Raw genomic sequence first — 27,782 nt, forward strand, 5'->3', positions numbered from 1 at the left:
TCCCTCCCTCCGGTGTTAACGCAGCGAAAGCAGAAGCAACGACTTCCCTCTCAGCTATCATAGCTTTCAAAGTGTCATGTATTAGCCTCCACAACGTGGAGAATTTGCTCGCTTCCTTGGATCCCGTACTAATTTCTTCCCACAGTTTCATTCCTATATCCGCCCAAGTCTGAACTTCAAAGGCAGCATTAACTGAGGAGATTAAGTCCTTTCTCCCTGCCCACAGCAACAGAGACTTCAAGGTAGCCAAGTCGTATTGTAACCCTCTCGTGGAGAGGAAGTGTTGGAGGAGCTTAACCACTGCTGACTCTTCCTTTGTCAGTGTGGACCCCGTCTCCTCCCTGGCCGCCTGCTTGATCAGGGCAGGATTTCCGGTACTTCTTTTCCCAACTTTGCGCTAGCGACTCCCGAGTGCCGGGGCAGAACTCACCTTAGGCCGGTGTCCGCTCCCTCAGGGTTTGGTCTTCCTGGAAAAATCACCCGTAGATGCTAATGCCGATCTGAGGGTCCCTGTTTGGGTGCCATTTGTTGTGGCGGGATCTAGGACTCGACCAATATGATCCATAACAGTCAACTTTATAAGCAGAGAATCTGGATTATATAGACAGCACTCAATTATGATTAGTCACTATACATAAACACTCGGTACAATACTCAGCTATGATTGGTCACTATACATAAAAACATCTATCAATAAAACACCCCGGTTACATAAGCAACATTCAAACTCTGATTGGTTAGTATTCATAGAACGACTGTTTACCTGCAGGTGGCCTGAGAACGATTGTCTTTCCCATAGCCAGCCTGGGAAAGGTTTGTTTTCCTGCAACCGGCCTGAGAAAGGTTTGCTTTCCTACAACCAGCCTGAGAAAAGCTTTGAGGCCTGTGTTGCTTGAAGCCTGCACTACTACAAACCGATCGAGTCCATATTCAGAGTGTCTGGGTAGCTCACAATATGTCCCTGTTTCTCCAGAAACCCTACACCTCTCTGCCCAATTTTCCAGCCTGTCCAGGTCTCGCTGAATGGCAGCACAGCCTTCCGGTGTATCTACCACACCTCCCAGTTTGGTGTCATCAGCAAACTTGATGAGGGTACATTCTAACTCTTAATCCAGGTCATTGATGAAGAAGTTAAACAAGGCTGGGCCCAGTACTGACCCCTGGGGGACACCACTAGTTACAGGCCTCCAACTAGACTCATCGCCACTGATGACAACCCTCTGAGTTCAGCCATTCAGCCAGTTCTCAATCCACCTCACCAACCACTCATCCAGCCCACACTTCCTGAGCTTCCCTAGGAGGATGTTATGGGAGACCGTGTCAAAAGCCTTGCTGAAGTCGAGGTAGACAACATCCACGGCTCTCCCCTCATCTACCCAGCCAGTCATGCCATCATAGAAGGCTATATCAGATTGGTCAGGCATGATTTCCCCTTGGTGAATCCATGCTGACTACTCCTGATAACCTTCTTTTCCTTCACTTGCTTATCCTGCAGGATAAGCTGCTCCATCACCTTTCCCGGGATGGAGGTGAGGCTGACCGGCCTGTAGTTCCCTGGGTCCTCCTTCTTGCCCTTTTTGAAGATTGGAGTGACATGAACTGAGAAAAACAAGTTTTTCAACTAGGATAAATTTGGTAGCCATGAGGTGAACTTATTCTACATCTCAAATCTACAGGAATTATCATCTTTAACTACTTCGTGTAATACTCTGGTTTCTTTCCAACTTTCCTCTAGATCTGCGGAGACTCTACTATTTTGATCTACATATACACAACAGCTTATGTTTATGATCGTGCAAACACCACTCTGTGAGGCTAATAGCAAATCGAGTGCCATCCTGTTTTGGATCACTACCTTCGATAGGCTAGATACTTCAGTTTGCAGGGCACTTATGGCATCCGTGGTTGTATTTTCGATGTTTTCTATTACTGCTGATATATTTACAATGGCCTTGTCTAATCCACTCACTCCAAGCCATGGAAGAAACCATCTAGCAAAGCTGTGAAAGCTAGTAGATCTTTCTGCGATGGGATTGGGGGTCCTTTTAATCCACTTAATGAAAGTTTTAACCCATCCTTCCTGTCTATGTACCTTGTCAGTTATCGTGAGACTGGGGAGTATAGCTCCCAGAGTGCATACCCCTTTCCACCCAAAAGGTGATACTTTCCAAGCTTGATTTCCACAGAACCAATATCATCCTGTTTTCTCAGGGCTTTTAGGTACCGGCCACCCAACTGTGGGTTTAGTTTTAGTTGCCCTTAAAACCCACCAGTAACTTCTTGTCCCAACTACCTTCCCCAAATAAATCTTTATATCTACTACACCCTTTTGTTTCCTCTATATCTATGGTAGTATTACTCTAGCAGAATGGGGTGGTGTTTTCTCCCTGTCTGTACCATTGCTGTATACAGGTATAATTGTACCACACTTTGGGTTCCTCTGTTTGAAATTCCTGTTGGGTGGTCATGTTGTTTGATTCCCATTTCTGGTCTACTTTTAAATGTAAGCTGCCGGGGATGGGTATCCCTATAAGAGTTCCCCTGCTTTCTCCTGAAGTTGGCATTTGAGTACAAATCCAGCAATCATTTTTGTGTAGTATCTGAGTGATGTTCTGGACTAGGATCAGATGCAAATTCCTGTCCCACTGTATTGTCCAAATAGCTGGACTCATGGCTACCATCATTACCCACAGAGTTAAATCCATCATGGTCGTCTTGTTATTTTTATTTTGAGAGGTGATTGTTGTTCTACAGTCCAGGGAGCAGAGGCTCTCTTGACCTTTGAATAATGAATCCAAGCTGGTTGTTCTTGAATCTTGATTGCAGTAAAAGTAGTTGGCAGCACTTGATAAGGTCCATTCCACTTCTTTCCAAGGGGATCACCTGAAAGATTCTTAACAAAAACCCAGTCTCCGGGTTTGATCATGTGTATTGGTTGGTCTAGACCCCTACCCCTTGTTTCAAAAACTAATTTTTGAATATTACTTATCTGCTTTCCCAAAGCTAACAAATATTCATGTAAGTACTCCTCCCCCATTTGCACCATGTCCTCCCCTTGATATGACAATTGATACGGTCTTCCAAATGAAATTTCAAATGGACTGATGCCCTCTTTGTTCCTGGGCTTTACTCTGATTCTTAGTAAAGCCAAGGGTAGAGCTTTGTCCCAAGACAAATTTGCCTCCTGACTAATCTTTGCCAGTTGTTGTCTGATTGAATGATTCATTTTTTCTATTTGACCACTTTCTTGTGGTCTGTAGGGGGTGGGTAGCTGTCAATCAACATCCAAAATTTTACTGATTTTTTGTACTACTTGTGCACAAAATTGTGACCCTCTGTCCAAGGATATGATTGCCGGCACCCCAAATTGTGGTATTATTTCATTTGAAAGCTACTGAAGGTGAAGGGCTCTGGAGCAGAGGCTCGCGCCGAGGGACCCTTTCTCCAGTGGCAAAACGGCAGCAGCGAGGCGGCAAAAAGCGCCGAGAGAGAGAGAAGACACCACCCCCGCCACGAGCGGGAGAGTGAGAGGTGCCAACCAGCGGCAGCTCTGACTCAGCGGGGGCGGAGTCGAGTGTGACAGCAGCCAAACACCCTCACGGATAAGAGCAGCCCCAAGGGAGCGCGGGCGACCAGAGCCAGCAAACAGAGGCGGCGCAGCAGCCCGGGAGCGGCGCAGCAGTTTGCGCGGCAGTTGGCGCAGGCAGGGAGAGCGGGGAAGGCGACTGGCAGGCGGCAGCAACCCCTCCTGGCAACTCAAGTAGTGGGCATCGCTCTTCCAGGAGATATTCTAGCCATGGTTACCACCCGTGGTAAAGCTCTTGCTAGAAGGAGTGTAGGGACCCAGACGGAGGCCCCACGCAAGAACGCGGGTGTCCAGGTCTCTGGCTGCAGGGAGTGCCTGAGCCTGGTGCTCGTACCGGAGGACAGCAGAGACAACGGCTGTGTTCGGTGCGAGCAGGTGAATGACCTGCTCAGCCTGGTGGCAGAGCTGAAAGAGGAAGTGGAGACGCTGAGGAGCATCCGGGAGTGTGAGAGAGAGATCGACTGGTGGAGCAGCTCCCTGCCCTCCCTGAGGCAGAGGCAGCAGGAGGCGGCTCCACGAGAAGCAGAGAACCCCCTACCCTCTTGCCACCGAGCAGAAAGAGGGGACCTAAGAGATGGGGGGAATGGAAACGGGTCCCTGCTCGGGTTGGCAAGCAAATCTCCCCTCGGCCTCCCTCACCTGCCCGGTTGCCCTTAAGCAACAGATATGGGGCTCTGGAATGTGAGGGACCGGCCACAGAGGAAGTGGGTGTAGGTGAAGGTCCATCCAGGGGGTTGCCCAGGACGAGTCAGACAGCCCCAAGAATTATGACTGCCTCAGCTAAGAAAAAAAGGAGGGTCATTGTCATAGGTGATTCCCTTCTGAGGGGAACAGAGGGCCCGATCTGCCGACCGGACCCATCCTACAGGGAAGTCTGCTGCCTCCCTGGGGCCCAGGTTAGGGATGTTGCTAAGAAACTCCCTGGTCTGGTGCGGCCTTCTGATTACTACCCCCTCTTGGTAATGCAGGTTGGCGGGGACGAGATAGCAGAAAGAAGTCCCAAGGCCATCAAAAGGGACTTCAAGGCACTGGGGCGACTGGTTGAGGGATCAGGGGCGCAGGTGGTGTTTTCCTCCATCCCTTCAGTGGCAGGGGACAGCACTGAAAGGGGCAGGAAAACTCACCTGGTTAACAGATGGCTCAGGGACTGGTGCCATCGGTCAAATTTTGGCTTCTTTGATCATGGGGAGGTGTACACAGCACCGGGCCTGCTGGTGACAGGTGGAACTCAGCTGTCTCAAAGGGGAAAAAGGATTTTTGCCCACGAGCTGGCAGGGCTCATTGAGAGGGCTTTAAACTAGGTTCGAAGGGGGAAGGGGATATTGCCCAGCTCACTAGGGATGAGCCTAGGCTTGGCGTGCCAAGGCCAGGGGTGAGATTGACAGCCCAGCTCAAGTGTGTCTATACCAACGCATGTAGCATGGACAATAAACAGGAGGAGCTGGAAGCCATTATACAGCAGGACGGCTACGACTTGGTCGCCATCACAGAAACATGGTGGGACAACTCACATGACTGGCATGCTGTCATGGATGGCTACAGACTCTTTAGGAAAGACAGGCCAACAAGGAGAGGTGGGGGAGTTGCTCTGTATGTGAGGGAGCAACTAGAATGCATTGAGCTTGGCCTGGGGGCAAATGAGGAATGGGTTAGAATTAAGGGACAGGCTCACACAGGTGACATTAAGGTGGGTGTGTACTACAGGCCACCTGACCAGGAGGAGGAGGTTGATGAGGCCTTCTACAGGCAGCTGCAAGCAGCCTCACAGTCACAGGCCCTGGTTCTCATGGGGGACATCAACCACCCTGACATCAGCTGGGAAGACCATACAGCTAGGCAGGCGCAATCCAGGAGGTTCCTACAGAGCATCGATGATAACTTTCTGATGCAAGTGGTGGAGGAACCAACAAGGAAAGGCGCGCTGCTGGACCTTGTATTAACAAACAAGGAGGGACTGGTGGAGGATGTGAAGGTTGGAGGTAGACTTGGCTGCAGTGACCATGAAATGGTCGAGTTCAGGATCCTGCGTGGAGGAAGCAGGGCGATAAGCAGGATCAAAACCTTGGACCTCAGGAGGGCTGACTTTGCCCTCTTCAGGGAGCTACTGGGAGGAATCCCGTGGGCCAGGGCTCTCGAAGGCAGGGGGGTCCAAGAATGCTGGTCACTCTTTAAATGTCACTTCCTCCATGCTCAGGATCGGTGCATCCCCCTGAGAAAGAAATCGAGCAAAGGAGACAGGAGACCTGCATGGTTAAACAAGGAGCTTCTAGCAGAGATCAGGTGGAAGACAAAGGTCCATGGAATGTGGAAAGAGGGGCAGGCCACTTAGGAAGAGTACAGGAATGTGGTCAGAGCGTGCAGGGACGCTACGAGGAAGGCCAAGGCCCACCTGGAATTGAAGCTGGCAAGGGATGTCAAAAACAAGAAGGGCTTCTTCAAGTACATCAGCAGCAAAAGGAAGACTAGGGACAATGTGGGGCTGCTGCTGAATGAGGCGGGTGTCCTGGTGACGGAGGATGCAGAGAAGGCAGAGTTACTGAATGCCTTCTTTGCTTCAGTCTTCAGTGCCAAGGCAGGCCCTCAGGAATTCCAGGCCCCGGAGGTAAGAGAGGAAGCCTACAGAGAGGATGACTTTCCCTTGGTCGAGGAGGACTGTGTGAGAGATCGCTTAAGCGATCTGGACACCCACAAATCCGTGGTCCCCGATGGAATGCACCCACGAGTGCTGAGGGAGCTGGTGGATGTCATTGCTGAGCCACTCTCCATGATCTCTGAGAGGTCCTGGAGGACAGGAGAGGTGCCCGAGGACTGGAGAAAGGCCAATGTCACTCCAATCTTCAAAAAGGGCAAGAAGGATGACCCAGGGAACTACAGGCCGGTCAGCCTCACCTCCATCCCGGGAAAGCTGATGGAGCAGCTTATCCTGGAGGCCATCATCAAGCAAGTGGAGGACAAGAAGGTTATCAGGAGTAGTCAGCATGGATTCACCAAGGGGAAATCATGCTTCACCAATCTGATAGCTTTCTACAATGGCATGACTGGCTGGGTAGATGAAGGGAGAGCCGTGGATATTATCTACCTCGACTTCAGCAAGGCTTTCAACACAGTCTCCCATGATATCCTTCTAGGGAAGCTGAGGAAGTGTGGGCTGGATGAGTGGTCAGTGGGGTGGATAGAGAACTGGCTGAATGGCAGAACTCAGAGGGTTGTCATCAGCGGCTCTGAGTCTAGTTGGAGGCTGGTAACTAGTGGTGTCCCCCAGGGGTCAGTACTGGGCCCAGTCTTGTTCAACTTCTTCATCAACGACCTGGATGAAGAGTTAGAATGTACCCTCATCAAGTTTGCTGATGACACCAAACTGGGAGGTGTGGTAGATACACCAGAAGGCTGTGCTGCCATTCAGCAAGACCTGGACAGGCTGGAAAGTTGGGCAGAGAGGAACCTGATGAGGTTCAACAAGGGCAAGTGCAGGGTCCTGCACATGGGGAGGAACAACCTCATGCACCAGTACAGGCTCGGGGCTGACCTGCTGGAGAGCAGCTCTGCGGAGAGGGACCTGGGTGTCCTGGTGGACGACAGGTTAACCATGAGCCAGCAGTGTGCCCTGGCTGCCAAGAAGGCCAATGGGAACCTGGGGTGCATCAAGAAGAGTGTGGCCAGCAGGACGAGGGAGGTTCTCCTTCCCCTCTACACTGCCCTGGTGAGGCCCCATCTGGAGTACTCTGTCCAGTTCTGGGCTCCCCAGTTCAAGAAAGATGAAGAGCTACTGGAGAGAGTCCAGCGGAGGGCCACGAGGATGGTGAGGGGACTGGAGCATCTCTCCTACGAGGAGAGGCTGAGGGAGCTGGGCTTGTTCAGCCTGAAGAAGAGAAGGCTGCGAGGGGACCTAATATATGCTTATAAATATCTTGAGGGTGGGTGTCAGGAGGATGGGGCCAAGCTCTTTTCAGTGGTGCCCAGTGACAGGACAAGGGGCAATGGGCACAAACTGAGGCACAGGAAGTTCCGTCTAAACATGAGGAAGAACTTCTTCCCTCTGAGGGTGACAGAGCACTGGACAGGCTGCCCAGGGAGGTTGTGGAGTCTCCTTCTCTGGAGATATTCAAGACCCGCCTGGACAAGGTCCTGTGCAGCCTGCTGTAGGTGACCCTGCTTTGGCAGGAGGGTTGGACTAGATGACCCACAGAGGTCCCTTCCAACCCCTACCATTCTGTGATTCTGTGATTCTATGATTAACAGAATTCGTACTACTTCCCGAGCCTTATTTGTTCTACAGGGAAACGCTTCAGGCCATCCGGAAAATGTGTCCTTTATAACTAATAAATATCGATACCCCCCTTTTCTTGGGAGTTCCAAAAAATCTATTTGCCAGTGTTGTCTTGGTATGTTTCCCTTTCCAGTTTTCCCGAAGTATACTTTGCATGTTGTTTTTGGATTGTTCCTCAGGTAAATTTCACACATTTGAGTTGTTTGTTTCACAGTAGTGTACAGATTTCTGCTCAATGAGTTTTATTACGTTCCTTTCTGACTACTTCCCTTAATAAATTTGAAGGTATAACTATACGATTATCTGGCGTTAAATACATCTTTTCTCATTCACTTGTTTCAAAATCCTTTACCAATTTAATGCCCTCTTTTTAGTATTTAAATTCCATTTCTGTATTTACGAGTTTACCATCTGGTACCGGTGTCAAGTTTTTTCACAGAATCACAGAATCACAGAATAGTAGGGGTTGGAAGGGACCTCTGTGGGTCATCTAGTCCAACCCCCCCGCATAAGCAGGGTCACCTACAGCAGGCTGCACAGGACCTTGTCCAGGCGGGTCTTGAATATCTCCAGAGAAGGAGACTCCACAACCTCCCTGGGCAGCCTGTTCCAGTGCTCCGTCACCCTCAGAGAGAAGAAGTTCCTCCTCATGTTCAGACGGAACTTCCTGTGCCTCAGTTTGTGCCCATTACCCCTTGTCCTGTCACTGGGCACCACTGAAAAGAGCTTGGCCCCATCCTCCTGACACCCACCCTTCAGATATTTGTAGGCATTTATAAGGTCCCCTCGCAGCCTTCTCTTCTTCAGGCTGAACAAGCCCAGTTCCCTCAACCTCTCCTCGTAGTGGAGATGCTCCAGTCCCCTCACCATCCTTGTAGCCCTCCGCTGGACTCTCTCCAGTAGCTCTTCATCCTTCTTGAACTGGGGAGCCCAGAACTGGACACAGTACTCCAGATGAGGCCTCACCAGGGTAGTGTAGAGGGGAAGGAGAACCTCCCTTGTCCTGCTGGCCACACTCTTCTTGATGCACCCCAGGATCCCATTGGCCTTCTTGGCAGCCAGGGCACACTGCTGGCTCATAGTTAACCTGTCGTCCACCAGGACACCCAGGTCCCTCTGCGCAGAGCTGCTCTCCAGCAGGTCCACCCCAAGCCTGTACTGGTGCATGAGGTTGTTCCTCCCCAGGTGCAGGACCCTGCACTTGCCCTTGTTGAACCTCATCAGGTTCCTCTCTGCCCAGCTCTCCAGCCTATCCAGGTCACGCTGAATGGCAGCACAGCCTTCCGGTGTATCTACCACACCTCCCAGTTTGGTGTCGTCAGCAAACTTGCTGAGGGTACATTCTAACTCTTCATCCAGGTCGTTGATGAAGAAGTTGAACAAGACTGGGCCCAGTACTGACCCCTGAGGGACACCACTTGTCACCAGCCTCCAACTAGACTCAGCGCCGCTGATGACAACCCTCTGAGTTCTGCCATTCAGCCAATTTTTACAGAATTTCTTTCTGCTGCCCTTTTATCCTCTTGATCTGCCAGCTTATTTCCCATTTCCTGTTCAGTGTTACCCTTTTGATGCCCTCTGCAATGCATTATTGCCACTTGCTCTGGTAAATTTATGGCTTCCAAAAGCTGTAAGATTTCTTTTGCATGCTTAATCTGTTTACCTTGAGCTGTAAGTAGTCCTTGTTCTTTGCACAATGCTCCATGGGCATGGATGACCTCGAAAGTGTATTTGGAGTCTGTCCAAATATTATTTTCTTTCCTTTCGCCAATTCTAAGGCTCTGGTTGAAGTGATTATCTCTGCCTTCTGAGCAGAAGTACCTGCAGGTAAAGGTTCTGCCTCAAGTACCTTGTGTGCGGTGGTTACTGCATACCCTGCTTTATGAGCCCCATCTTTCATGAAGCTACTTCCATCAGTGAACCATCATTCATCTGCGCTTTCCAACGGTTCCTCCTTTAAATCAGGTCTGCTGGAATAGACTGTTTCAATAGTCTCCAAGCAGTCATGCATTAGTGGTTCCATAGTGGCAGTCTTTACTAAGAAAGGATGCTGGGTTCTCAGTGTTAGCTGTCACAATATTAACATCATCTTGTTCCACCGAAATAGCCTGATACTTTAGGTATCGGGATGGTGAAAGACAATGGCCCCCCTTTTGTTCCAATACTGCAGAAACTGTGTGCAAGACTATGACCGTCATTTTCTGGCCCATGGTGAACTTACGAGCTTCTTGAATGTTAAGGACAACTGCTGCAACTGCTTGCAGACATCCAGGCTATCCTCTGCTTACCTCATCCAATTGCTTGGAGAAATATGCAACTGCTGTCTTGTACGGCCCCAGTTGTTGAGCTAGCACTCCCAGGGCAATGCCTTGTCTCTCGTGGGAAAATAGCCAAAAGGGTTTTAGAACATTTGGAAGTCCAAGAGCCGGGGCTCTCATAAGTTCCCTTTTTAATTGTTCAAAAGCCCTTTTTGCCTCTCTGGTACAAATCAACTGTCTGGCATTGTCTTTCAACAGTTCATACAAGGGTTTTACCATTAAACCACAATTATGTATCCATAGTCTACACCATCCTGTCATTCCTAAATAAAGGTTCTAAGTTCTTTTACCATTTGTGGTTCTGGAGTCTGGGAGACGGCTTCTTTCCTCTCTCTTCCCAGTTCTCATTGTCACATGTACACTTTGACCTCCAATACATTTTGCTGTTGGGATCCCCCTGTCACTCCAGAAATGCAGATGGGTTCTGCCCCTTTATAGCTTGCTGGTTTTAGGGTACAATGTGCCCTGGGGTCCACTAGAGCCTTATACTCCTGTGGATCTGATGTGCCAGACCATCAAATCCACAAAGTCCAATAAACCCCGATTCAAAGATCTGGTAAAAACCTAACATTACAATGTATACTGTTAAGCAGGTATCCTTTACTACGGCACCGGGCACATAGGGGATCTCTCCTCCAAACGTGCGTGACAAACACCTTGTCATTTCAGGTTAAATACAATCACAATATACATATTCATTATATTTCTGAGAAATGCTTAGCATATTCATGGATTTTCTGAGAACTAATTAGCATATATTAATGTCTCACGCATGTCTGTTAGCGTCCTCGGGTGGTCTTTGGGGGTCCTAAGAAGAAGGCTCATACTCTTCATCACAGTGTCCACTGGTTGACCTTTGTTTCTGCACAAACTCAGTTTGAAGATCACATATACTGTGTCCTTCCAGGTTGTTTTGCTCTGGTCTTGTTGCCCTCTTGGTGCCTCTTTATCTGTGTAGCTTGGTGCATCTGCCCTCCCAAGGCTGAGCTGTCTGGAGTAGAATTATTTAGGAGTCTCTTTTATCCTACAGTTATCCCAATTATTCACTGAGGACCAAGACTGCTTTTGTTTGACTTAATTATTTTGTCTAACAACTTAAAGTGGTAACTTGTGTCTACATTCATCCACTACATTCCTTAACAGAAACAGGGATTAGTATAATAGTTACATCATTAGATCACTATGTATGCAGAAATACAAACTGTAATAATAAAAACTACTAACAACTAGAAAATATTAAAGCTTCTTTGTTATAGTTTCACATTTCTTATGATCCTTTCTATCAACCCACTTATCACTCTCTTCTACCTGGCTGGAGGCAGGGCCCCTGTACATAGTACTTATTATTGTAATAAGTGGACATAGTATTTATTATTGACAAATGGGTTTGTCTTGCACATGTGGGTTACCCCATCCTTGGTATTCACGTCTTGTAAGAACCAATCATAAGTTTCTCCCCTAGAGACAGATTTATGTATGTTCAGGTTCCTCAGGTGGTCATGAACCTGATCTTCCCTTACAGTGGGAGGGGCTTTGCCCCTCTGGTCCCCATCTTGCACTCCATCAACTCGGGAGGGGTGAGGAGAGAGGTTGCCAGTGAAGAGTGAGGAAAAAAGTTGTTGAGTACCTCAGTATTCTCCTCATCTGTTGATACTAGGTCGCCATTCTTATTCATCGGGGGGGTATGCTTTCTTTAACCTTCCTTTTCTGGCTGACATACCCATAGAAGCCCTTCTTGTTATTCTTAGCATTCCTTGCCAAATTCAGTTCCAGCTGCGCCTTGGCCCTCCTGAACTCACCCCTACACAACCGGGCAGCATCCCTGTACTCTTCCCAGGATCCCTGTCCCTGCTTCCACTGCCTGTGAAGTTCCCTCTTGCCCTTTAGTTTGACCAGCATGTCTCGACTCAGCCATGCTGGTCTCTAGCCTTCCTTGCCTGATTTCTTACACTCGGGAACTGAGAGCTCCTGCGCTCTATGTAAAGCATCCTTAAAGATCTGTCAGTTCTGTTCTGCCCCCCTGTCCCTGAGGACCGTTTCCCAGGGGTTCCTTCTGACTAACTCCTTGAAGAGCTGGAAGTTTGCTTTCCTAAAATTTAGGGTCCTGACTATACTCCTCGCCTTTCCCACATCCCTGAGGAGTGTGAATTCCACCAGTGAATGACCCCTGCAGCCTAGGCTGCCTCTAGTCTTGACTTCACTGATGAGCTCAGGTGCATTGGTGACCATCAGGTCCAGTATTGCATCCCCTCGGGTAGGGCTGTCTATTACCTGGCTTAAGAAGTTATCCTCAATGCACTCTAGGAGTCTCCTGGATTGCCTACAGCTCGCCGTGTTGCTTTTCCAGCAGATATCAGGGTGGTTTGAAGTCCCCCAGTAGTACGAGAGCCTGCGAGTGCAAAGCCTTCTGGAGCTGGAGGAAGAAGGCTTCATCAGTAGGCTCCCCTTGATCAGGCGGCCTGTAGTAGGCACCAACCACAAGGTTCCCTTTGTTGCTTCGGTCTCTGATTCTTACCCATAAGCTTTCAGCCTGCTCGTGGCTATTCTTCAGGGACAGCTCTTCACATTGTATTGATTTCTTGATATAGAGGGCAATGCCTTTGCCTCTCCTTCCCCGCCTGTCCCTTCTGAACAGCCTGTAGCCATCAATAGCCGCACTCCAGTTATGGGATTCATCCCACCAAGTTTCAGTAATGGCATCTAGGTCATAGCTTTCTAGCAGCATGGTAGCTTCCAACTCCTCCTGTTTGTTTCCCATGCTGTGTGCATTCGTGTAGAGGCACTTCAGCTGGGCTGTTGGCCGTGTCACCTTCTTAGTGGAACACCCCTTGTTTCCCTTGGAGTGTTTCATGGAAGTTTCCTTGTTGGCTCCTATTACCTCAGGAGCTCCCAGCTCATCTCCGCAAGACTTTGTGCTGCACTGTCCCCAGCATGTCTCTGGGCAACAGGTTGAGGGCCCATACTAGCACCCCGTCCCTCTAACCATTGTGTGCGATCCCACAGCTTGTCACCGGCAAACCAGATATGTTCCCCTAATTTTTCAGTATTCTGCACTGGTTCGGGGGTGAAGCTCTAAAACACTGGAGGTGCCCACTGCCCTAGGCATTTATCCATGCTACTCCACACACCCTGTGACTCATAACTATCCACCCTCAGGGCAGATCTCCGAATGATATTCTTAATTTGCTTGCTAACCTCAGACAGAACCAAAACAATATTCCCAAGAAATACCAGTAGAAGTATTTTAACTACCCAAGGATGTTGATGCCGTGAAAAGCCGGAGTTGAAGACTCAATAGTCAGAGGGTATTAAGCAGGTATTCTTTATTGTAGCGCCGGGCACACGGGGGATCCCTCCTCCAAACTTGTGTGCACCAAACACCCTGTCATTTCAGGTTAAATACAATCACAATATGCATATTCATTATATTTCTGAGAAATGCTTAGCATATTCATGACTTTTCCAAGAACTAATTAGCATATTGTCCTGGGTTTGGCAAGGACAGGGTTAATTTTCACCAGAATCCAGGAAGGGGCACAGCCGGGCGGGCTGACCCAACCTGGCCAAACAGAGCAGGGTATTCCATACCATGTGCCATCATGCTGGGTTCCGGTGGGGGGGAGCTGGAGCGGCGGGAACTCACTCATGGCTCGGGAGTGTGCGGCGCCAGTCCGGGAGAGAGCGACACTGTTCTGTGGGTTTGTTTTGTGTATTCCCCTTTTCTGTATCGTTGTTGTTACTGTTCCCTTTGTTTGCTGTTCTGTTAAACTGCCCTTATCCCGACCCACCAGTTTCTGCCTGTTTCTTTCCATTCTCCTCCGCACCGTGGGGGGGGGAGGGGCGGCCGCTTGGCCCTTTTGTTGCCGGCCGCAGCCAAACCAGAAAACATATATTAATATTTTTCATGCATGTCTGTTAGCATCCTCGGGTGGTCTTTGGGGGTCTCAAGATGAAGGCTTATACTCCTCATCACAGTGTCCGCTGGTTGACCTTTGTTTCTGCGCAAACTCACAGAATCACAGAATCACAGAATAGTAGGGGTTGGAAGGGACCTCTGTGGGTCATCTAGTCCAAACCCCTGCCGAAGCAGGGTCAGTTCTAAGATTATGTATACCGTGTCCTTCCAGGTTGTTTTGCTCCGGTCTTGTTGCCCTGTTGGTGCCTCTTTATCTCTGTAGCTTGGTGCATCTGCCCTCCCAAAGCCGAGCTGTCTGGGGTAGAGTTATTTAGGAGCCTCTCTATCTTAGAGCTTTCCTGTCTTCTCAAAAGAGCAAGTCAGGTTTGTCTAAGTAGCGTTATTTAGGAACCTCTCTATCTTAGAGCTTTCCTGTCTTCTCAAAACAGCAAGGATCTAGTTTAGTTTAATTACAATCGCTCCAGTAAGTGGAAATTTTACATTTACAGGTATCAGATCCCTCCTTTTCTTTTGAGGATTTGTAGCTAGAAAGCTATGAATCCTCACTATTGTATTTTATCAGTATATTTTCAAATTTCTTCAGTCTTTCATTCCAAGGGTCTGGGAAAATTATTTTCCGGTTTCTATTTGGTGCCTAATCTTGTTCCTTTTCCAGTCACTGTATGTCTCAAGTGAATCCTGACAACACCAAAGGAAACATTTGAGAGATATGCAAACAAATATTCCTAAAACCATCAGGGTGATTAATCCTATCAATAATTGTTTTAACCATTCTAAATTAGGGAGCCAAGAGGTTACTTTAGCCCATAAATCTCGAAACCCCAAGGAAGTATCATCCAAAGCTACTTTATGGAACATTCGTGTTTTCTCCCAGAGCATATTCAAATCTGCTTCTATCTGTCTGTCTTTAAGGATATATGCACAGCAACTGGTATTAATGATCATACATACTCCCCCTTCTTTGGCGGTCAATAAATCTAATGCCATTCGGTTCTGTAGCACTTTACTAAGGGATGATACTTCTGTCTGTAAATTTTCCATAGTATGTATTATTAGATTTTCCATCTTCTCTAAAACTGTGGAAATGTTTAATATGGCTTTCTTTAGTTCGCTTATTCCTAGCCACGGCAAAAACCATCTGACAAAGCTATGAAATTTTGTACCCTTACTTACAAGTGGGTTGTCTTCCCGTTTGGCTCATTTCCATGATGTTCTCAATATGCCTTTAGGTATTTGGGACTGGTTATATCTTTGGTCCTGGCTGACTAGGTGACCTATAGTACACATTCTCTTCCAACCTGCAGGGAGTCGCTTTCTGCTAATGCCATCGCCACATAGCCACCAATACTCATCAGGTAATTTACAGGGCCCGTCAGTGGCTGTAAGGTTAGCTTCATAAAATGTTCCGCGGTTTACCCAGCCGACTGATACATTCCTAAAATAATCCCAGTTCGAGGGGCTATAGGTTTCTAATTGGGTTCTGTTACAAAAATCAATATATACCACACTTGTCCCTTTCAAATCCCAAGTCCCCACTTCTACTCTAGTTCTGTTGATTCAGTAATCATTCCACCCGTCCCTGCAAGTACAATTTTGCGTGTATGGAAGGGAGTTTGGCACAAACAAGCGTTGGATCTTGCTTTCCATTGGCAATTATTATTGCTGACCAATATCTGGGTGTTGTTATCTAATATCTGTAGGTCAAATCTTGGCCCTGTCATGTAGGTCAAGTTGTCGTAATCACAGTATCCTCCATCATGTCTTCTCCAAAACTCGGGCCAAGTATTATTGTCACAGTTCTAATGAGTAGACCCTACCCCGTATAAAGGGAGTCTCATGTTACCTTTTGGTAAGGCATTACAAATCCAACAATCCTTAGCTCCCGTGGCGTTCGCTATCATCTGAATTGCATTGTAATATAAGTTTTTACTCCAAGTGTTCACTAATAAGCCTATGTTTAACAAAGTTACTGCCGTAATCGTAGTTTTAAACCGCCAGCCTTTTCGATGGTCCATCTTGGTTCAGGAGCCTTCTTCACTTGAGAATAATGGATCCAGGCCGGTTGTTCCCGAATCTTGATTGCAGTAAAAGTGGTCAGCAATACCTGGTAAGGTACATTCTACTTCTCTCTCGGTGGGTCACCTGAAAAATTCTCTTAACATAAACCCAATTTCCAGGGCTAAACGGATGGATCGAGTGATCTAACCCCTTAGCCCTGGTACCCAAGACGTTTTTACTAATCTTTTCTAATTGTTTTCCTAAGGATATAACATAATTCTTTAGATACTGATTTTTTAACTGGTTCAAATTTTCCTCTTGATATTTAGCCTGATATGGTCTCCCATATAGTATCTCAAAAAGGGCTCAGATTTTCTTTGGTCCTAGGTTTTACACGTATCCGAAGTAGTGCAATAGGCAATGCTTGGTATCAATGTTCAAGGTACTGTAAAAAAGTTGGACAGTATCTATCTGTAAAGCCCAGAAAAGACACCTCTGTAAGAAGCTTCAGTTTCAAAAATAGCTTTTTTCCTAGTTGATATACTACACTAGCTGTAAGTCCAGGAGATCAGTAACCATTAAGCGCTAGAGATCTACAAACAATCAAATACCTTGCAGAAATCCTAGAGCATAACACACCTGTTTTTCAGGCCACTCGTACTTGGAATCTAATTTCCAGCATAATGCCAATTTGTAAAAGCACTCAAACATTTGCTTGCATGAAAATCACCGTGTTCACACAGCTGTCTGCAGTCTCAGATGCTCACCTTGCAATCTGTGCTGTTTGTTAAAGGGGTCAAATCAAATTCTTCCCTAGCCAAGTCCAAACATGCTGCCTGTACAAAGGGCATGGCTCACTCTCTCCTAAAAGAAAGAGGAGCAATAAAACAGGTCAGCAGGGAATGCCTCTGACTTTTTCAGTGCACCCTGAGTAGTCTTTTCTATCTACCCAGCTTTATCCTGGGGAATCAAAAAGGACCTGGCACAGGACAGAACAAGCTAGAACAGAATCACAGAATCACAGAATGGTAGGGGTTGGAAGGGACCTCTGTGGGTCATCTAGTCCAACCCTCCTGCCGAAGCAGGGCCACCTACAGCAGGCTGCACAGGACGTTGTCCAGGCGGGTCTTGAATATCTCCAGAGAAGGAGACTCCACAACCTCCCTGGGCAGCCTGTTCCAGAACAGTCAAGTGTAACCCTTTTCCTGGGTTCTCTCAGGTGAGCCTCTTAATGTCTCACTGGAGTTAACATTACCCACAAGGCTGATGTGAGGACAAACACATTAAATGTTGTCAAGCATGGGAATGGGGTCTACATAGATCACATTTTCCGGTGACAGACTTGTTTCAAACACTATGAGAAGTCAGTCAGAGGAATATGTCATCTAAATAGTCAGAATGACCCATTATTCTAACACTAGACAGATTTACATTTTGCTCTGAAACCTTATTTTTCAGTAAATAATTACACAACCCTTAGCAATACATTTTCTAAAGTCTTAACAATGTCAGATGTAATTTATTACTCATCCGAGTTATTAAAAAGAAATATTTTTTATTCTAAAATGTTTTCTTAGCATTGCCAATTCTAACTTGTGGCTAAATTAATTAAAATGCAATAATTACAACAAACTAAATCGTATACTGTAAATTGAAATTCTACAATGCAGTTTACTGTTGGTTCCAGTAACGCTTATAACCAAAGAAGGTGCAAAAAGCTGAAGAGGAAGCTGAAACAATAACGAATGAAAAAATTCTTTTTTTTTTCTGGCATTTGTGGGGTTTACAAAGCCTGAAATAAACTTGATAGATCAGCCAGGACAAGTTGACATCAGCGATTGTTGAAAAAATTTGCATTGCTGTGGTGGATCGACCTTGGCTAGCCACCAGGTGCCCACCAAGCCACTCTGTCACTCCCCCCTCCTCAACTGGACAGGGGAGAGAAAATATAATGAAAGGCTCGTGGATCGAGATAAGGACAGGGAGGTCACTCAACAATTACTGTCACATGAAAGACAGGCGTGATTTGGGGAAATTAATTTAATTTATTACCAAAGTAGGAAAATGAGTGTGGTGGTTTGACCCTGGCTGGACGCCAGGTGCCCACCAAAGCCGCTCTGTCACTCCCCCTCCTCAACTGGTATAGTTTCTAAAGTTTACCGAGGTTGACTAATAAGTACGTGGAGTGGTGTTTAACTTAAATGACTTCCCTCCATCAGGAATGTAATCAATAAGGCTTTACTTGTTCCTTATTAAATAAACTAAGTAACTTATTAAAATAACTGAAATAATAACTAAAATAACTTTACTTGTTACTTACTTTATGCTGTCTTATCTTCAGGTCTTATCTTCAGCATTACAAACGTATTTCCAAATTAAATAAAAAACAAACAAATAAAAATCAGAGAAACTAGGTTTATGTGAACTACCTGAAAAAAACCCAACCAACCAACCAAAAAACACAGTGGAGGAAAAACGTAAAACAGGTCAGTTGAATTAGACAAAGTCAACACCGTCACCACACCCCCCAAAAAAACCCAGAAAAGCATTACCTTGTGTAGCACGTGCATTTCTTCCCCCAGAGCAGGAGCCCTGCATAGCCTAATTTCGATGGTGCAAACAAGGCCTGTTTCACCAGATGACTTAGTGCTCTCACTTACTGCTACTAATATTTGAGCAAGTACAGTAGCACAATAGAGGAGACTTTCCTGTATAGTTTATTGTATACAAGACCTCTCATTATTTTTATCTTTGCAACAAAAGAGAAACTATTTTTAAGAGTTTGAAAGGTTGGAAAATGCAAAAATAATGAAGAAGAAAGACTTGTCAGAGGTGATCTTCTTCCCGATATTAAAGCAGTAGGTGAGACTACATGCCCTCAGTATAATTACAATTACATAGAGTAATTGTTCGCAAATTGTATTCAGATCAGAGGCTGGCTCAATTTTTCCAGGTACATTACTGCAATGAAAGATACTACCTCCCTCAAAATCTGGTCTTGCTTGAGACATTTAAAATATTTTCTGCACGTTCTGAAGCAACAGCCTGAAAAAGAAACCCTGTGATGGGATGGCATGCACTGGTATCACAGTGAACTTTATTTCTACATTAAACTAGCAGATTGTAGAAAATCCTTTAGATGCCTGTACATAAGGTTTAAATCTAAGTTGTGTTTTTACCCCATTCTTGGTACTCATTTCTTGTAAAAACCAATCGGAAGTTCCTCCCCTAGGATCAGAAGCAAAATCAAACCTTCTAGTTTGTCTGGGGAACTGCCCACTGTAAAGTGGAGCAGCAATTTTCCTGGGAGAACCCTCATTTGTGATTGTTTCTTCTTGCAACTCACGTACCCGTGCCTTTAGCATCGAGGTAGGTTTTTCCATCCCACTTCCTCGTGTCCTCTCCATGGTCACGCAGGTAAAACCACAGTCTGCCTCATGGTGTGTACCATCTCTCTTCAGCAGGGGAACGCTTTCTCCTAGTAGCTGAGACACTGGTCCACACAGGTGGGGAGTAGGACCTACCCAATTTTTCAAACAGTTTTTCAAACAGGATTTTGGATTTTTTGGACAGCCTTTCCACAGCCAAGACGCAGGTGCGTAGGGAAGAAGAGAGCCTGTCTTTGTATTGCCGGAGTCAGCTAATCATTTCATTTACCGTTGATGCCTCTTCTGCTGTCCAGCCCATTGTTGCCAATGAGTTGGCATATGATGAGGGTGCACTCTGTACAAACTTTTGCCACACGAGGTGTACACATTGGATTTCATCTGGATTTGTGGGTGACTGTGGGTTGTCCGGGTCATAATAAATCAGTTCCTGCACAGCTAATTCCCTCAGGTACTAGATACCTCTCTCCATGGTGGTCCACTTGCCTGGGTGGCATATAATATCTTCCTTGAAGGGATACCTGTTCTTCACGCCTGATAGGAGTCACCTCCAAAGGCTAAGGGCTTGCCTCCCTCTTCCAATCGCCTTGTCAATTCCCCCTGCTCTAGACGGGAATCCCAGCTGCCTGGCTTGCCTGCCCTCTAATTCCAAGCTTCTGGCCCCACTATCCCAGCATTGGAGCAGCCAGGTGGCAATGTAGTTTTCTGGATGACGGCTGAAATCTTTTCGTATACCTCGCAGCTCACCCACAGATAAGGATCAGGTGATTACCTCTGGTTCTTCCTCCTGTTCTCGTGGCAACCCTGGTTCATCTTCACCCTTGCAATCTGTTTTTTTTATGTATTTCTTCTTCTGTATAGGGGCGACTGATACTGTCGCAGGTTGGTTCTCTGGTTCAGCTGCAGTGCCTGTCGCAGGGGTTTGAGTAGCTACAGTACCTGTTGCCAGGGTTTGAGCAACCACAGTGACTGTCACTGGGGTTGGAGTAGCCGCAGTGCTTGTCATGGGGGTTGGAGTAGCTGCAGTGCCTGTCGCCGGGGTTGGAGTAACCTCAGTGCCTGTTGCGTTGTCGTCAGATCCAGAGACCCTCTGAGGATACTGAATAGTGTTGAACAGGGCTCGGTAGGCATGGGCCAGGCCCCAGCACATTGCAATAATTTGGGTCTGTCTGGAATTGCCAGGGCGACAGCATACTTCTTCCTAGTTTTTCAGGATTCTGTGCTTGTTCAGGGGTGAAGCTCTAAGACACTGGAGGTGCCCACCATCCCAGGCATTTGTCTATGCTGCTCCACACAGCCTGCCACTCATAAATATCCAGCCTCGGGGCAGATCTCCGAATGATATTCTTAATTTGCTTGCTAACCTTAGACAGAACCGAAACAATATTCCCAAGAAATACCAATAGAAGTATTTTAACTACCCAAGGATGTTCAAGGTACTGAAAAGCTGTTGTAATGAAGGAGGAAACATCACGGAAGAGGGTAGCGAAGGTGCCATTCCGTACTTCCTCCATAAAATCCTCTCAGAGGAAAAAGTATAATTGCTAATTATCTCCACGAGGTGGTACCTGAGTATCGGTAATAGATTCAGTACAAAGCACAAATACCAGATTAAGCCCAAGGTCAGTGTTCTAATAACAAATCTCACGGGCAAATCATTGCTAGTCATTACAGAGTACAGCAACTTGCAAAAGCCAACACCAGTCTTTGACATGTACAGCAAAAACAAGAGTACGATGCAGATCAAATAAACTAATATCGAGAACACATGAATCAATATTGTGACCCACAAGTGTTAACAGATAGAAATTCCTTAATATGCTCTGGTCAGATCTGCTGTTACCTCAACCCTTCGAGCCCCACGTTGGGTGCCAAAAAGGACTGTTGTGGTTTAACCCGGCAGCCGGCAACTAGGACCACGCGGTCACTCACTCACTCCCCACCCCCCCACCCACCAGGGGGATGGGGAGGGGAGTGGAAAAAAGTAAAACTCGTGGGTTGAGATAAAGACAGTTTAAGAAGACAACAAAGGAAAATACTACTGCTACTACTAATAATAATGAATATGCAAAACAAGCTATACACAACACAATTTTTCTCACTGCCCGATGACCCTTTCATAGACAGTCCTCGAGCAGCGATCGCAGAACCCATGGGTTTCCTGGAGCTCACGAATTTTGCGTTTTTTACTGACCTCACGAATTTCGCAGAACTCCTCAAACTCACAGAAAAAGACCGAACTCCTTTTCCCTGTTCTTCTTACATGCGCATTAGTTACCCTTTCACAATTCAAGTGGATTTTGTAAAAGTATACATTCAGCCAAGGAAACTGCTGGATCAGGTATGTCCTTTGGTTATTTTACTGCTTTAGTTATTAACAGAAATAAACGAACACAAATGACTGGGCTTTGAGAACATAAAAGTGGTTGTTGGACAAAAGGAGCTGCAAAAGTACAAATTATCATCTGGATTTTTCTTCAGCCAATGAACAATGTCACAGCAATTTTCAGAGCTTCATTTACTTTCCTTCTGTCATGAAAACTTTTAGCAAAGATTTTCCAGATGAATAAACTAGCAATTACCCTGTATCAGAGGTTTTATTAAATAGAAAAGTTTTCTTATCATCCAGAGTATGGTTCAACATATGAATCCTTGTTCCAAAACAGCTGTTGCATTTGCCAAGTAATTACCATGTGAGAACAAGTCAAAGTTTCTCTCTGGAAGGGAGAGAAAGGAATTAGCTTGAGAGAGAAGAATAAAATACACTGGATGTTAATAGATGGAGCGGATTAGTCTTAGTATGTAAAGTTTAAATAGAGATACTTTTCCTGAAATTCCTAATTACTCACCAGTCAGTGTTTCCAAATGCAAGCTCTTACGACAGCTGATTTTTTTTAATATAACAAATATTCTGTTTTCTCATAGTTTGTTATTGCTAACCTCATCATTTCTGAAATCTCTCATTCCTACACTTTCAGCAGTATTTGGGGAATAATCTAGTACTAGCATATTATTATGGTAAGACAAACTTTGGAGCAACGAAACCCTAAAAGGGCTGTTTGGCTCTTCGCTAGATCAGTTCCTCTGAATTCTGCTTCCTTTTTGCCTTTCCTCCTTCCATTGCTTTGTGGTTTCTGTACCTCAGACCACGAGTATAAGAAGCAACAGCTCACTCAGGAGTAGTTTAATAATTGTTTGTTTTCTTCCCATTCAGCATTGGATAAGTGTGGGATGTACCATTAGCAGATGACAAGCCCTGAAGAAGAGGAATCCTGCAAAGACATTCATCGTGTCTTCAGGTTGCTTTGATGTGCTGTCCAAGATGACTTGGTGGGAAAGATAGAAGCCAGTCCTATACAGGACATAACATAAAGTCACCCAAAACAAATAATTTCCATCAGAACCTCTACAATTTCCACTGAGCAAGAACTGATAAAGCTACAGCTAGATCCTAGATCAGAATGTAGCAGGTCCATTCCTGCCAGCTAGCAGAGTTTAGCCATAGTCTTCTACATAGACTTGCCCAACACTAACCCATCCACATGGTTTCCAGGTGGATAAAATCTGCCTCACCAAAAGATGCTGCATACCCAACTGCTAAATCAGGTGAACATAAAGTTTTCTTTTCTCACCTGCATGGAATGATGCTGCACACTTGCCTGCCCCAACACCCGTTCCAGGGACAGCTAACTGGAACTACAGTTCAGCCCCTCTGTATCTTAAGGCAGTCAACATACCCTTTTCTTGCCCCCTCGCCTTTGCCCCCAAGAGGTAAGTCTCTTCAGCCTAACAGGTACAGACAAAACCGCTTTCAAGCTCCAGCCATTTTTTTTTCCCATTAAAAGCTGAAGATCTTCTGCCATTTCTAAACAACCTTATCTGAATTGGATTCTCTCTCTGAATCCTATTGCTCTGTGCAGTTGTAGCAAGCCGACAGATTAACAAAACTCTGGGGGTTCAATCTCTCCTTAGAGCACACTGGTATTGTCTGTCTATCAAATCACTCCACAAAGCTATAGGCTGTAGCTTAATTTCAAAAGCAGTGCATTTACAGCTATATAGGTATCACTGTGCAATGACTACTCATATGCATGACTCCCTACCTTTTGTACGTGAGCTAAACAACCTTAGAGCTGGAGCACAGAAGGCTGTATCCCATTGCTCTAAGTGTACGAAGGACATTCATTCTTTCAACAGCAGAAAAGGCTCCTACCTGTATGTGGTCCCATCTAGCCAGCAGGAATCCCGAGTCTTCCTCTGACACGCATCAAGGGCTTAATAAAACAAGCATGTTCCTAGTCTTTTGCCATTGGTTATATTTATTAGGAGGTTTTATGGTGGAAAATTTTAATCCGAAGGACACTGCTGGTATTGGAGAACACGGATGGCAACATGAACACATGCAGTGCTGGAAAATCAACACACGGGCATTTGACTTATGCCTGCTCTGCACTAGGTAACTTTCTCTAGGCAAACCCTACCAGAGCCAGCTGCCTCAGAGGCTTGTTCAAGCTGAGGTAGTCCTGCAGCAACAGATGCTTTTGGCCAAAAACATGACATGACACAACACGACATGACACTTGTCAGCTTCCAGCTGTTCCCACCAAGGCTCTGAGCCAGATCTGCTGTGAGGCCCGCTCTCCAATTAGCAACGGGTGCTCACCCACGCCCTTCCTCCCTCCACATAAAGCCCAGCGGGGCCACACTGTCTCTTACCACGCTAGCAGTAGCATGTCCTCCCTGCGAGGAGGAACAGTGGTGCCTAGAGTGACTTTTCAGCACTTTTTTTGCCTCCCCCCCCCCTCCCCCCCACTAGCTGTTGCCTGATATTCATGGGTTTGGGGCTGTTTTGTTTTGGTTTTGGACCCCGTTGCAGCTCTAGCAGCTCTCGCTCTTTCCCGCAGAGCTGCTCTGCCCTGCTTAAGGCTTCTTCAGCAGACACTGCTGCCTGCACACGGTGTAGGGCTGTGCCAAGCCTGCCTGCATGCCGCTGGGGGGGGGGAGCAGGAGTGGGAGTGTGGCGGCGGTAGGGCACTATGCCTGCCGCCTTTTCTGGGAAGCACCCAAGGCGGCTACTGTGGTGGCCGCTGCTCCTCTGACTCAGCCTCTCGGGCGGGAGTCCCCGCAGGTAAATGCTCTCTCATCTCATGGGCTGGGCGGCTGTCACGCTGTAGCCACCTTGTCCACCCTCAGTATCGAGGTGGGCTGGAGCAAGTGGGGGGGCAGGGGCACTGCCTGAGAGTTGTGGCTGAGCAAAGGTCCTCCCTGCCCCAAAGCATGCCCCTGTCTCCCCAAGGGGATGAAGCAGTGGCCCAGCAACATTCCTATTTAAAGGACTGAGGCATTTCTTCTCTTCAGCGGTTCTGACCCTCCCCGATGTTGTAACTTCCCAACATTCCCTTCTCCTATGCACTGGCTTCTCCCTGGCACCCACTGCAGGGGCAGCTGCTGCCACTGCCTCCTGTTGCTCTTTTGTCATTAGCTTCAAAAAAGTGTTTGGGGATCTCCTAGGCCTGCTAGAAAGTAATGATCCCTCCTCTGCTGTTGTCTCTGAATGGTAATGTGCTCGTTAGCGTTGCCTCCCTGTGTGTAAGCTGGCTCTGATGCTGAACTATATGTAGTGATGTTAAATCTTGCGATCTAAGACTGTCTCTTGCTTTCTGCCTCACAAATGGAAGGATTTATTAGTTTACAGGTGCAGGACTTGGAGGTTGAGGCATAGTGTTTTATTGCTGCCCAATCGTTATCAAACAAAGTGTTATTCAAGTCTTGAAATGCTCCAAATTAGTAAATTAATGTACTAAAATGTCAATATGCGTAGCAGGTTTTGAGGAATGATTCTTGGGGGATTTTATGTTGTATTTTCAAATGTGACATTTAAAATTCATGAAGGAAGCAGGACTCAACTGTTCTGAGCCCTATTCTTCCTCTAGTGGTTTTCAGTAGTTCAAGAGCAGGCCAGCTACTTCTAAGGAAATATGAGCTTATTTCTAAAACTAGTGTATTTCTGTTGTTAATCATTGTTTTTGAAGCATGGCAAAGTAGTACAGAATGGTAATGGAAGGAAATACCAGATAGCTGATATTTGCTGTGCAAGATGAAATTTGTTGGAGCATGCCTTGCCAAGGCCAAAAGTTCTGCCCAATACACATATATGAACATATTATTGCTGTGATTTTAACCATCAACGGTTTAGCTGCATTTTTGGTGTGTAGTATGTGAGTGAATAGTTACACGTTTCTTGGTGCCTCTGTTAGTCTTCCCAATACTGAGAGGAGCAATACTGCTCCTTACGCGATGATAACTTCTGTAAAGTTTGTAGTAGTTTCACGTGAAAATGTGAAAGGACAGAAAAATGTATTTTGCAGTTCTCAAAGCTTGTTTAAATAAATATATGTGCATGATCAGAGGGATGGAACACCTCTCCTGTGAGGAAAGGCTGAGCGAGTTGGGGCTGTTCAGCCTGGAGAAGAGAAGGCTCAGGGGAGACCTTATTGCAGCCTTCCAGTACCTGAAGGGGGCCTACAAGAAAGCTGGAGAGGGACATTTTACAAGGGCATGTAGTGATAGGACAAGGGGTAATGGATTTAAACTCAAAGAGGGTAGATTTAGATTAGATATTAGGAAGAAATTCTTTACTGTGAGGGTGGTGAGGCACTAGAACAGGTTGCCCAGAGAAGTTGTGGATGCCTGGAAGTGTTCCAGGACAGGTTGGATGGGGCTTTGAGAAACCTGGTCTAGTGGAAGGTGCCCCTGCCTATGGCAGGGAGGTTGGAACTAGGCACTGGGCCTGCTGGCGACAGATGGAGTCCAGCTGTCTCAAAGGGGGAAAAGGATTCTCGCACATGAGTTGGCGGGGTGTCGCGTTAAAGGGTTTCAAGGAGTCTGATAAGCGGCAAGGGGAAAGCCGTCCCGTTGAGCCACAAGCTTCAGAGTGGACCCCCTTGCTTTCTAAACTCTCTCTGAGAGAGGAGCCTAGGTGCGGCTGGATCCACTCCTACTCCCAGACTCGGTCAACAGTTTATGTCTAAGGGGTTAGATATGTAGCCACTTATCAGAGTCAATGTTTTCCTGTCAGAGCCCTCCCAGGGACTTTCACTGAAACAGTTTCGCAAAGTTGAAACGACAGGTAATTTATTCAAGCGACAGGTATCACAGATTCGGGATTGCCATTGATAAATGCACTGTCTACAAAAGTTGAGCTCAAGTTAATAGTTTAGTGCTTTAGTTAACAATGTGTTCCCGGGGATACGTCCGACAAAGTCGGAGGCGCGACTCTTACCAAAAAGGCGTCCCTTCTTGGGGGGGAGGGGTGAGGAGAAGAGAGGTTCAGGCCCATCGACCCATCTGTCAGGTAAGGTTTTCATTTGGCTCCTCCTTCAAAGAGGGTTTTCAAGTGCCAATTTTTATACTTTTGAGATCTTGGCGAGGTGGGACTAAGTCAATTATTATGTGTCGACTGGATCTTGGCATGGTATGTTGTGTAGTCAGAAGCGGGACTCAGCAGTTCGGTACGCCCTTGGGGCGGGGAGCTTACTACGTGCTTAGGGGGGCGTTCTGTTTTTTATCTGAAGCAACATCTGGCTGTGCGCCCTTCCTCGCACCTCAGGTGTCACTTAGTTGGTAGTGGTGGGCCATCACCTGTTACTTCTGTCTGATAAGTGAAGCTCATTGTTCAAGTCGAACTGCTCCCTTTTGTTGACTCTTGGGTGCTTGACACAGGAGTCTGGGCAAGCCTTCTTCTTGCATTGAGAAGTCCAGCAAGGCCATTGACCCACAGGGGGCTCATGGAGAGGGCTTTAAATTAGGTTTGAAGGGGGAAGAGGATTTAAGCGGGTTCACTAGAGATGAGCCTAGGTGTGGCATGCCAATGTTGGGGGTGAAAGCGATAGCCCAGCTCAAGTGCATCTACACTAATGCACATAGCATGAGCAGTAAACAAGAGGAGCTGGAAGCCTTTGTGCAGTAGGACAGCTATGACTTGGTCACCATCACAGAAACATGGTGGGATGACTCTCGTGACTGGAGTGCTGCAATGGATGGCTATAAGCTCTTCAGAAGGGATAGGCAAGGAAGGAGAGGCGGTGGGGTGGCTATGTGTGTTAGGGACTGCTTCGATTGTATAGAGCTCAACGATTGTGATGACAAGGTCGAGTGCTTATGGGTAAAGATGAGGGGGAAGGCCAACAAGGCAGACATCCTGTTGGGAGTCTGTTATAGACCACTCATCCAGGATGAAGAGGTAAATGAAGCATTCTACAAGCGGTGGGCAGAAGTCTCACAATCGCTAGCCCTTGTTCTCGTGGGGGAC

General features: G+C 46.7%; 1 protein-coding gene and 1 pseudogene across 1 annotated transcript in view; one reads left to right on the forward strand and one right to left on the reverse strand.

The window, feature by feature from the left end:
* The window catches only part of LOC104337776 (protein mono-ADP-ribosyltransferase PARP8), a 230,691-nt gene that overhangs the window by 49,061 nt on the left and 153,848 nt on the right, over positions 1 to 27,782 (forward strand). The gene's annotated exons all lie outside the window — the stretch shown is intronic.
* LOC142365707 (endogenous retroviral envelope protein HEMO-like) lies at positions 10,647 to 16,936 on the reverse strand (annotated as a pseudogene).

The sequence above is a fragment of the Opisthocomus hoazin genome, chromosome W (assembly GCF_030867145.1).
Source record: "Opisthocomus hoazin isolate bOpiHoa1 chromosome W, bOpiHoa1.hap1, whole genome shotgun sequence".
In the NCBI taxonomy this organism is placed as follows: Eukaryota; Metazoa; Chordata; class Aves; order Opisthocomiformes; family Opisthocomidae; genus Opisthocomus; species Opisthocomus hoazin.